The sequence below is a fragment of the Pimephales promelas genome, chromosome 25 (genome assembly GCF_988280905.1).
Source record: "Pimephales promelas chromosome 25, fPimPro1.hap1.1, whole genome shotgun sequence".
NCBI lineage: Eukaryota > Metazoa > Chordata > Actinopteri > Cypriniformes > Leuciscidae > Pimephales > Pimephales promelas.
Window position 1 is genome coordinate 12,045,895 of NC_142793.1, and position 10,618 is coordinate 12,056,512.

General features: G+C 36.9%; 1 long non-coding RNA gene across 2 annotated transcripts in view; it reads left to right on the top strand.

The window, feature by feature from the left end:
- Nucleotides 1-10,618, top strand: part of LOC148965047 (uncharacterized) — a 48,550-nt gene that overhangs the window by 20,335 nt on the left and 17,597 nt on the right. The window contains exon 4 of one of the 2 annotated variants that reach the window (XR_016150637.1): nucleotides 8,470-9,585. The exons of the other annotated variant lie outside the window; for it this stretch is intronic. This is a non-coding gene — a long non-coding RNA (uncharacterized LOC148965047). Of the gene's footprint in view, nucleotides 1-8,469; nucleotides 9,586-10,618 lie in introns of those variants that run through there. 2 annotated transcript variants of the gene reach the window in all.

Here is a 10,618-nt window from a genome sequence, read left to right on the forward strand (position 1 = left end):
AGATTTGGTTATCTTGGTATCTGTTGTGCATTAACATAATGTATTGGTGTGTGATTACAGTGGAGATCTGAAAGACGCGAATTAGACAGGAAACGACTGACTGAAAGACAAATCTTTGTTGACACTGTGATGAAAGCATCAAAGTAGTGAAATGGTGCACATTTGAACAGTGTACTTCCTGAAGTATGCGTGTAAAATTAAATAGGAATATACAGCTTTTTCAACGATCAGATTGAAAAACGCAATACATTAATCAACGTCAGACGGGCCGTTTTCCCTCTGGGACTCATTTCCTACAAGAAGCCACAAAAAAGGATCTTAGCTTGATGCTCACTTAGTAGTTCCAGTTGATTATTCTTGACTGCTCATGAAAGCGACATGCACTAATTAAACAAGATCGATTGATTTCTCTTTTTTTTCCAGGTCATATACCAAAGTCTGGAAACAAAGATGGTCAAAATTAGAAAAAAAAAAAAATCAAACGTGATATTCTCTTTTGGTGCAGTTGAGTTTAATGGTTCCCAGAGTCCTTGTGTTTCACTGACATCTGTACTTTGGATGGTTTAAAGCACTGATTAATGATATCAATGTTTGATCTGAATTGCGGCAAAATTTATTCAAGATGCTTGATTTTTCTATTGTCGCTAGCATTTATATTTTTAGCTCTAAATTTAGATTTCTTTGATTGTGAAGTCATTGATTAATTTGAAGTTAAATGACCTAGCCAAAACTAAACTTACCCTAACCCTGACTAATCCAAACCCTAAGGCTAGTGTTTACTGGGAAATCTGATGGTGTAACAGAGTTATGGGAAAGAAAATCAGTATTTCATTCATGAGAAATGTTAAAAATTAAAACTTCAATGCAGCTTGCAGTGTTGGAGAAGCTACTTTGAAAATTTTGCTAAAAGCTACTCATTATTTAAAATGAGTCAGCCGGACTGTAGTTTTAACTACTTTAAATAATGTGTTGCCTTCAGCTACATGTTAGAATCCCATGTTTTTCGTCCATGTGTATTAGCTTTGAGGCCATCTGAATAGTAGCCATTGACGTAATTTTTGTTCTCACTGTTATATGGTAGGGGGCGCTGTTACACATCTTCTTCAGTAGGTAATCTCTAGATTAAAACACAGGTGAAAAAGAAGCAATGTAAGCAAATGCATATGTAAAATAATGTGATCATCAAGTATATAAATCGAAAACTGCCTAACGTTACCAACTGAAAAGTCGACCCAGAACGAGCTATAGGACTGTGAAGCTTTGGGGTGTTGTTTTGATGGACATTTTGATCATCATTCTGAATCCGATCCAGGTGTAGTCTTAGACAAAAACACAATTTTCTCAACTTTTTGCTCAAAATGTTGCTTTTTAATGAATCTTATTCATATGTTGATAAAATAAGAATGCATGAAGCTAGAACAAAACAATTTTTTCGTTTGTTTTAAAGCTACACTGCGTGATTTTTACCCCATTTAGTGGTGAAAAGATAAATGACCATCCAGTGAATATTAGTTTCTATTCCTCTCAATTTCGATTTCGTTTTAACTCCTACGGTGGCCAATGTAGTCCAAGATTATCATGGCTTCTAGTTCGACCTCGTCCATGAGTGTTAACTCAAACGTAAACGCGAAAGGCGAAGCTTGAATTAACGGGTATGTCCCTCTTTGGCTAATGTACTTTCAAGATGGAGGGTCAACATGGCGACAGACACTAGAACCCCTTACCCGTATGTATTTTCAATGGCATATTATACACTCACGAGAATACTTTATTACTCAAACGAAGTAAATGTACATTAATGAGCACATATATTTAAGTGTTTTTAGCTAAGAATAAACTAAAAGAGTTAGGCTACACAGTGTAGCTTTAAGTGTAAAATCCTGAAATTTCCTGACCAAACTTGTTTCAACTTGGAAATACTACGTGCTACTTGCTGGAAAGATTAGCTTGTAATTATTTTGATGTAGGCTTGTGCTTAAAAAGAAGTTAGCATCGCTACTTTTAGTCCATGATTGTTAGCATTTGTAGCAGGATTTTGGTGTATATTTTAAGAGTCCCAAAAGTGATGAAGTTTACAAATGGCATGTTTGCTGTTGTGTTTATTGTAGCCGTAGCAGAACTAAATACGATGCTATTTGCAGGAAACGTGCTGTAAATTCACCAACCCAATTAAATTGGACTGTATTACAAGCTGCTGGTGAAACCGGAGCCTTATTTTAAGGCTCTCATTAATCAATGCCAAACCCCAAGGCTTACAGCAGCCTGCCTGATGCGGGACATGTAATTAACTCTTTAAACACAGGGAATAAAAATCAGGCCTGATTGCAGATACCAGTTATCCTTCCTGAGGGACTCAGACCATTAGCTTCCTAATGGGTCTTGCCCTGCAGAGGCGTAAACCATCAGCGGAACTGGCTCCGATCCAAACCGCAGGCCTCGTTACACTTCAGGAAATGAAGAATCACGTGTACACCCCTTTAGTATAATTTTTTAAATGGCTATCATCTGAAGATGATTGGCATCTCCATGACCTTGGTTAATACATTAAGGTTGTGGAATTCCAGCGGCATCCTGTTGATAGAACAGAAGGTCGTAGGAGTCTAAATGAACTGCTTGGATTGTTTGGAGTCGCACTGCGATCTACGATTAAATTTTGGTACCAAGAAAAACTCATTTGGTGCAGGTTGTGCCAGCAGCAGTTGAGTTTAGATGATGAGAGGACCAGGCGGGTATGTGGTTAAAGAGCTATTTACTGCACCATGCAATGAAACACAATGTAGAACGAGAGAGAAATGCTTAACCGTAAAATAGCCTGTGCCGTTCATTTGAGTAATCATTCGCGGGATGCGAGTTTAATGGCTTTTAATGGTCTGCTTCCTGATATCAGCTCCAATCAGCGGTCAAAGTGCTCAGCCATTCATGATCTTAGAAAAACATGATTTCCCGAAAATAGCTCCTGCGCTTTCTCCATTCGTACCTCGCCCGTGCTCCTTAACGAAATGGAAAAGTGGAAAAAGTTGAAAAAGAAAAGAAGTGGCACCACTTATTTTTGAAGGGAAACAGTTGCACTCCTCTTGCTTATTAGCTTAGAGAGAAAACAAACTGCAGAACAAATTAATGCTAACCTTAATTTCTACTTTTACAGGAGCTCTAAATAAAGGAGCCCAGATTGTCCATTAGGAGCTCTAAATAAATAAAAAAAAATAGCTCTAAATAGAAGTTGATTTTGGCAGCACTCTTGTTAAAACGAGCTTTGTGTTTCTCATTATGCTCATACGGAAGAGGTTAGCAACTCAAACCCTGTTAGCAGAATGCTAATCACTGTGAAAACTGAATGCAGTCCAGGTTGATGTGGAATTCACAAACAAGAGATGAACGGAGGTCAAATGCTATGCTCTTTTATCCCAGGTTTCTGTACAAAATATTTACATGGGGTTCTTGTAAATATGGAGGAGGGATACATACCTGTAAGACTACAGAACACATGACCTTTAATAAAGTTACCCTCATTCAGCATTCAACATGCAGTCTTCATTTCAAGAGTTTTATTTGTTGTAGCCATAGTTTTGATCCTTTTACAACATTAAGCCAATATTTCTTGTTAATTGTTTTCAGTAATTTTAGTCTGTTTTAGTAAATACAAAACGTGTATATATATATATATATATATATATATATATACCATTATGTGTTTGTGTGTGTGTGTTGTCAAATTGATTAATCGCATCTAACATAAAAGTTTGGATATGTATATATATATACAGAATGTGTGCGTGTGTGTATATGTAAGCAATAAGGTATGAGAGGCTGTGCTGTATCGTGAATAAGTAACGGATGTGCGAAGCGGAGTAACCCCAGCCGTTACTTATTCACGATACAGCACAGCCTCTCATACCTTAATGCTTTTTAAAAACGGTAAAAAAAAGCAAAAGTAAAAAAAAAAATATTAGTACAACTTACATGAAGTAAAATCACTAAAAGCCTTCCTTCCGCTAGAAAAAAATAGTCCCTGACCGTGAACAGCAACGCTCCAATGTGTAATATGGATGAAAGCTCAAATTAAAAAAACTTAGGAACTGCAGTGTTGCGCAGTGATAAATAGATTATGAGTGATTAATAATAATTTGATTTTTTTATATACAGTATATTCATGTTTCAGTATATTCATGTTTAACATTATTTGAACATTTAATCCCCAACATTTAACATGATTATTAATATTTTTTTCTGCAATATATATATATATATATATATATATATTTAAATATTGCTAGTACATTGTAATATTTAGTTTTTTCTCACTAAATATATATATATTTTCTGTTAAATGTTCTAGAATGAATGGAAGTCCCATTTGGAAAGTCAAAAAGGGCCAATCAAACACATCGCTTATAGTGTTTAAGTTCTACATAAAGGGCCGCAAAACACCCGCTAAACTCTCCAAATCAAATTAGGCTGTTCCTCAGAGATTTGAGTGGAAACACCTGGTTGGTGGATGCGGCGCGAGTGTACTGCGTGTTTTCAGGCCTCCATCTCGCTCCACATGACCGTAACAGTCATGCTAGCGATGGGACAATGCACTTTTAGACCCCTTCAGAGTTTTACACAGCACCACCGTAAAGCCACGATCTTTCCAGGATTAGTCTTTCCATGATTTAACGCTGCTCTCTCTTGACCCCTGGAATGCAGTGAATGACGGATCTATTTTCTTACATTGTTTCACCTGCTCTAAATAAAACCACATGTTGTGAGGGACCGCCTCAACGGTCTTTCAGCCGTAATGGGAAGAATATAAGAGGGGGGGGGGGGGGGGGTGGCTTCCATTAGACCAAAGCGTGACACTCAGAGGAAGACAAGGGCAGTGTGAGTTATGGGGCAGTGCCATGAAAGGAAGTCCCATCAAAATCCCAAACCCAATCAGTCTCAGGCCGTGTGCGGTTACGGAGGAATCCGATAGGTCTCTCTGTTCAGTTGTTCTCTGATTATGGCGATCGGCTGGTTTGGAACTTGTTTTCTTCATTGCTAACCTTTCACGCACACTGCTGTTGATCTCCGAGTGTTAGAGATGTTGTTCTTAATCACTGGTTTGAGATTAGCACAGTTGATTGGGGTGAGACCTTTTAAGACGCATTTTAATTCCAACAGATTGCAGACTGGAGACAGAAAACAATCACTGAGCCAAATGTGACGATTTATGTTGAAAGAGACATCATTTAATTGTAGACTGTCAAGTCAAGTAAGTTTTTATTTATATAACACATGTATAATACACATGGTTACAAAGTAGCTTATAGTCGCATTTAATAGATTAGAACTGGGCGATAATATAACTTACATGTTTGCGATGCTATAAACAATCAAGCAGTTGAGATGTGCTATAGTATTACTTTATGTGAGTACTGCTAAAACACACACACACACACACATAGTACAGTGTTTATCTTTTAATCAGTGAAGACTTGTCTCACTGAAAAAAAAAAAAAAAGTATTAAACCGGCCTTAGGTAATTGGTATTAACTGGCCAACTGATTTTATCTAATGGTATTTAAAGTGACCAGCTACTGTAAGTGCCCAAAAATATCTGAATATCAGCATGACCAGGCTGACCATTAAGCTGAGACCAAAAACAGTGTTTCTTCAGCAGTGTGGACTAGTCAACGTGTGATTTTGTTCAAAATGAATCTAACCTTGTGAACAAATCTGTAACCTTTCAAACATGCACAACTGGGAAGAACCAGAGTGTGTTTTGCTGTTGTTTTTGGGAAGCACAATGTGACTCATGTATGATTAGCCAAGCACAGGTGTCCATTTCATACTTGTGGTTTCCTATATGAATGTATGGTTCATGTTTATTCCTACGTTGAACTCTTTGGTCACATAGCACATAAAAAAGTAAAAAAAAAAAAAAAGAAAGAAAGAAAAAGAATAATAATAATTAAAGCTTTCTAGCAATTAGCAATATCAAATTAGACATAGCAGCCTTGTTATTTATGCCTGGAATTAACTGCTAAAATTGCTAAATTCATCCATTTATTAATCCAAACACTCTCATGTGCCATTTTTGATGAGTTTTCAGATAATTTAGCAATTGTGAGTGCATGTTAGGCTTCTTCTGCTGTGCAACAGTGATATCTGGTGGCTGTGTAAGTAACAACAAGATTTCCCTCACTTGCTAAAACCTGGGCCCGTATTCATGAACAATCTTAATGCAGAGTAGCTCCTAGTGTCAAAATTCTAAGAAAATTCTTAGAAATGTGGGCGTTTACTAAAAAATCCTAGTAAAGAAAAAAGTAATTCAGAAAGCGTCTTAACCCTTAAAAGAGGTCTTAAAGGGATACTCCATTTATTTTGGAAATAGGCTAATTTTATAACTCCAGAGTTAAACAGGTGGGTTTTACCGTTTTCGAATCCATTCAGCCGATTTTCTGATATTTAGAAGAATATCAGTAACCAGACAGTTTCTGGTCTCATTGACTTCCATAGTATTTTTTTTTTCCTACTATGGAAGTCAATGAGACCAGAAACTGTCTGGTTACTGATATTCTTCTAAATATCAGAAAATCAGCTGAATGGATTCGAAAACGATAAAACCCAACTGTTTAACTCTGGGGGAGTGGTAAAATGAGCCTATTTCCAAAAAAAGTGGAGTATCCCTGTAAGGTCAAAATTGTTAGGAGTACGGATGAGGATTTTTAAGAGGCTTAAAAGTTTCTTCAGCAGAGGAGAAAATGGCTGAACGATGAATAGGGAGAAGAAATGTTTTGCAGACAATGGATGACAGTGAGTTAATTAGACGGTATATATCGTGCAAGGACAGCCCGTTCTCATCCCAAGGCCGTTCTCTTTTGCCAATGTGTAGACATCCAACGCACATGGCACCCTTTAGCATCAATATGAGACGCAGATATACACTCACCTAAAGTATTATTAGGGACACCATACTAATACTGTGTTTGACCCCCTTTCGCCTTCAGAACTGCCTTAATTCTACGTGACATTGATTCAACAAGGTGCTGAAAGGATTCTTTTGAAATGTTGGCCCATATTGATAGGATAGCATCTTGCAGTTGATGGAGATTTGTGGGATGCACATCCAGGGCATGAAGCTTTAGTGCAGTGAACTCATTGTCATGTTCAAGAAACCAATTTGAAATGATTTGAGCTTTTGTGACATGGTGCATTATCCTGCTGGAAGTAGCCATCAGAGGATGGACATGGTGGCCATAAAGGGATGGACATGGTCAGAAACAATGCTCAGGTAGGCCGTGGCATTTAAACGATGCCCAATTGGCACTAAGAGGCCTAAAGTGTGCCAAGAAAACATCCCCCACACCATTACACCACCACCACCAGCCTGCACAGTGGTAACAAGGCATGATGGATCCATGTTCTCATTCTGTTTACGCCAAACTCTGACTCTACCATCTGAATATCTCAACAGAAATCGAGACTCATCAGACCAGGCAACATTTTTCCAGTCTTCAACTGTCCAATTTTGGTGAGCTCTTGCAAATTGTAGCTTCTTTTTCCTATTTGTAGTGGAGATGAGTGGTACCCAGTGGGGTCTTCTGCTGTTGTAGCCCATCCGCCTCAAGGTTGTGTGTGTTGTGGCTTCACAAATGCTTTGCTGCATACCTCGGTTGTAACGAGTGGTTATTTCAGTCAAAGTTGCTCTTCTATCATCTTGAATCAGTCGGCCCATTCTCCTCTGACCTCTAGCATCAACAAGGCATTTTCTCCTACAGGACTGCCACATACTGGATGTTTTTGCATTTTCACACCATTCTTTGTAAATCCTAGAAATGGTTGTGCGTGAAAATCCCAGTAACTGAGCAGATTGTGAAATACTCAGACCGGCCCGTCTGGCACCAACAACCATGCCACGCTCAAAATTGCTTAAATCACCTTTCTTTCCCATTCTGGGACTGTCACACACTTCTGTAAGCAATGATCACACAAACAATTTTCCTTTAATGATGGCCTTGTGTTCATCCACTAATGGACTAACAATAAACACTGTGATTTATCACAGTCGGGCCTTTATTCCATGTATGCTAAATTAAAACCAACATTCAAACCACCGTTTAAATAGACAGCAATCAGTGTAACTGGAAAGAGTGGAACCATTTTTATCATTCTAAGCCAATTAAATACCTTCTTGGACAACCAACCAATCACAGTCTTCAAAAGATTGTGTCATACATAGCAACGGGGTCAACCCCGCCCCGTCTTTTCCTTACTCAGAGTTGCTCTCAGATCAGTCCCAAATCACTCTTAAGCTAAGACTCCCACGTAAAAGCTTTTAAGCTAAATTAAGAGTTTTCTGCGAGGATTCTTATGAATACGGGCCGGCTCCGCGACAAGTGGGACCCCCAATGGTGCTCCATAGTATGACCTTGGCATTTGACCTCTGTTTTGTTTTAGGGCCTGGTTTTATCAACTTATTATTCCCCACATGTGTCTCCCCAGGTTATTTGTGTTTTCTGCATACAGCACATCTGTCACCGCTGGTATAGGAGTCACTGATCTGCGATCGAGATCTGAAGAGAGCAATTACAGCTGATGACTAACAGGCAGACAGCTGCAGAGTGGGTAATGAGATTGAGAGTGTGTGTCTGATCACGTAACTCAGAGTACGTGCGTAAAGATGAGCACACTACAAAACTGAAGCTCATCATCATTTCCAGGTACAATCAGGAAGGAGAGTAATCTAAAAATGAATGCATATATTATAGTTGCGGTGTGTTTTTTGGCCTAAAACACTGTCAGTAGATGATTTAGACCAGGGCCTGTATGTATAAAACTTCTAAGAAATGTTCATAAGAATAGCCTTAAGCTTTGATTTAAGAGTCAGAAAATACTTAGTAAAGAGTAGGACTTTTCTAAGAGTAGGAGACTTTTATAAAGCAAAAAGCAACTTTCAGTAAAGTATAAGACTGATTCCTAAGTGCTGACTGAAGTGGGACTTAAGTTCTGTGAACTAAGGACTACAATGATGTGAACCCAAAATGTCCGCCCTGAACCTCTGAATCAGCCAATAATGATGCAAGGATGAGGTCACAGCAGCATGACACAATTAATTCATTATTTAATTAAGACATTAATTATTAAGACATGAATTATTTCAATGTTTCAATTTATTTAGAATAATTCATTTTTGCGTTGTACAAAAAGATTACAAATAAGTACAAGCATTTATTTCACACAATTTTAACAGAGTTTCAACACACTAATTAAATGGACAAATGTGATGATATTTAAGTAATTAAGCTGATGAATCACATAATTAAAAATTGCACTCACAGCTGTATATAAAGGAAAGACAGAAGTTGAAAATTGGTAAAAAAAAAAAAATGGATGCAAAAACAAAACCAAACTGGTCCAAGGAAATGCAGAGTCTAAATATCTCTGCGAGTCTGCTGTCAACAACAAGCTTAAACCTTATCAAAAAAACGTTGAAAATATCGAGATATATTTTTGTCAATATCGCACACCCCTAATGTATGGTATTAATTTTGATTTCTTCAGGTCTTAAAAAGGTCTTAAAAAGCCTTAAATTTTACTTTAAAAAGTGTGCAGGAACCCTGATTTTGTTTAGTTGATTACTTACAACATCAGTGTATTCACTCATCCATAAAAGATCCATCAGCTTGACGACAAGATCCACAATTTCCAAGATCCAAAATTCCGCTTAATTTGGAATATACGTCATTAATATACGCTTTTGTTATTGTAAGAGGTTAGCGACCCCTGGTGGCGAAACAATTTTGCATATTGTATCTTTAATCTTATAGATGCCATGGACTCCCATTCCAAAATTTAAAAGGCAGTTATATATTTTTTATATATAAATACCCAATCTATACTATGAAAAATAAATATTGTAAAAATGTGTCAAATATTATTTGGGAAAATATTTAGTTATGAGGTATGAACTACGAACTATAGTACTGTACTGTGTAGTATTTATTTTAATCATAGGCCTATTTCTATTATTTTAATACATTTTTTTAATTTTACTTTTTATAATTCATTTTAATATATACTGTATATATATATATATATATATATATACAGTGTATGTATGTATATATATATATATATATATATATATATATATATCAGTTATTTATATCAAATTTGTTTTTATGTTCTTTATTATTAAATTTATTTATTCTTTTTTTTACCTTCTTATTTATCCCTGCATATAGGTTTTTAAAAAACTGGAGCTTTAGACAATATAAACCTTCACAAACTATTACTCGCAACGATAAGTAGTTTTTAAATTCACGTGCCCTCATATTCTTTAATCAAAATAAGTTCTCTTCTCTGATGACCTGTTTATTGGCCTTTTTCTTTTTGAACAAACTTTGTTCTATGACACGATTCTTCAAATCATGCGTCTTTCTTGGGGAGAAGTGTGTATTGATTTTCTTAGCACTGAGTCTCCCAAGGTTTTCCACTGAGATGAATAATTCCATGTATAAAGCTAGAAACAAATGGCTTTTGTTGCCAAGGTTCTTTTGAGCAGCAGTCCGATGAGCGAATGATTGACCCTGTGATTGTGTGATGTTCTGCAAGGACTCGGTTTCATAGAATTTCTTGAGGTTTGGAACAG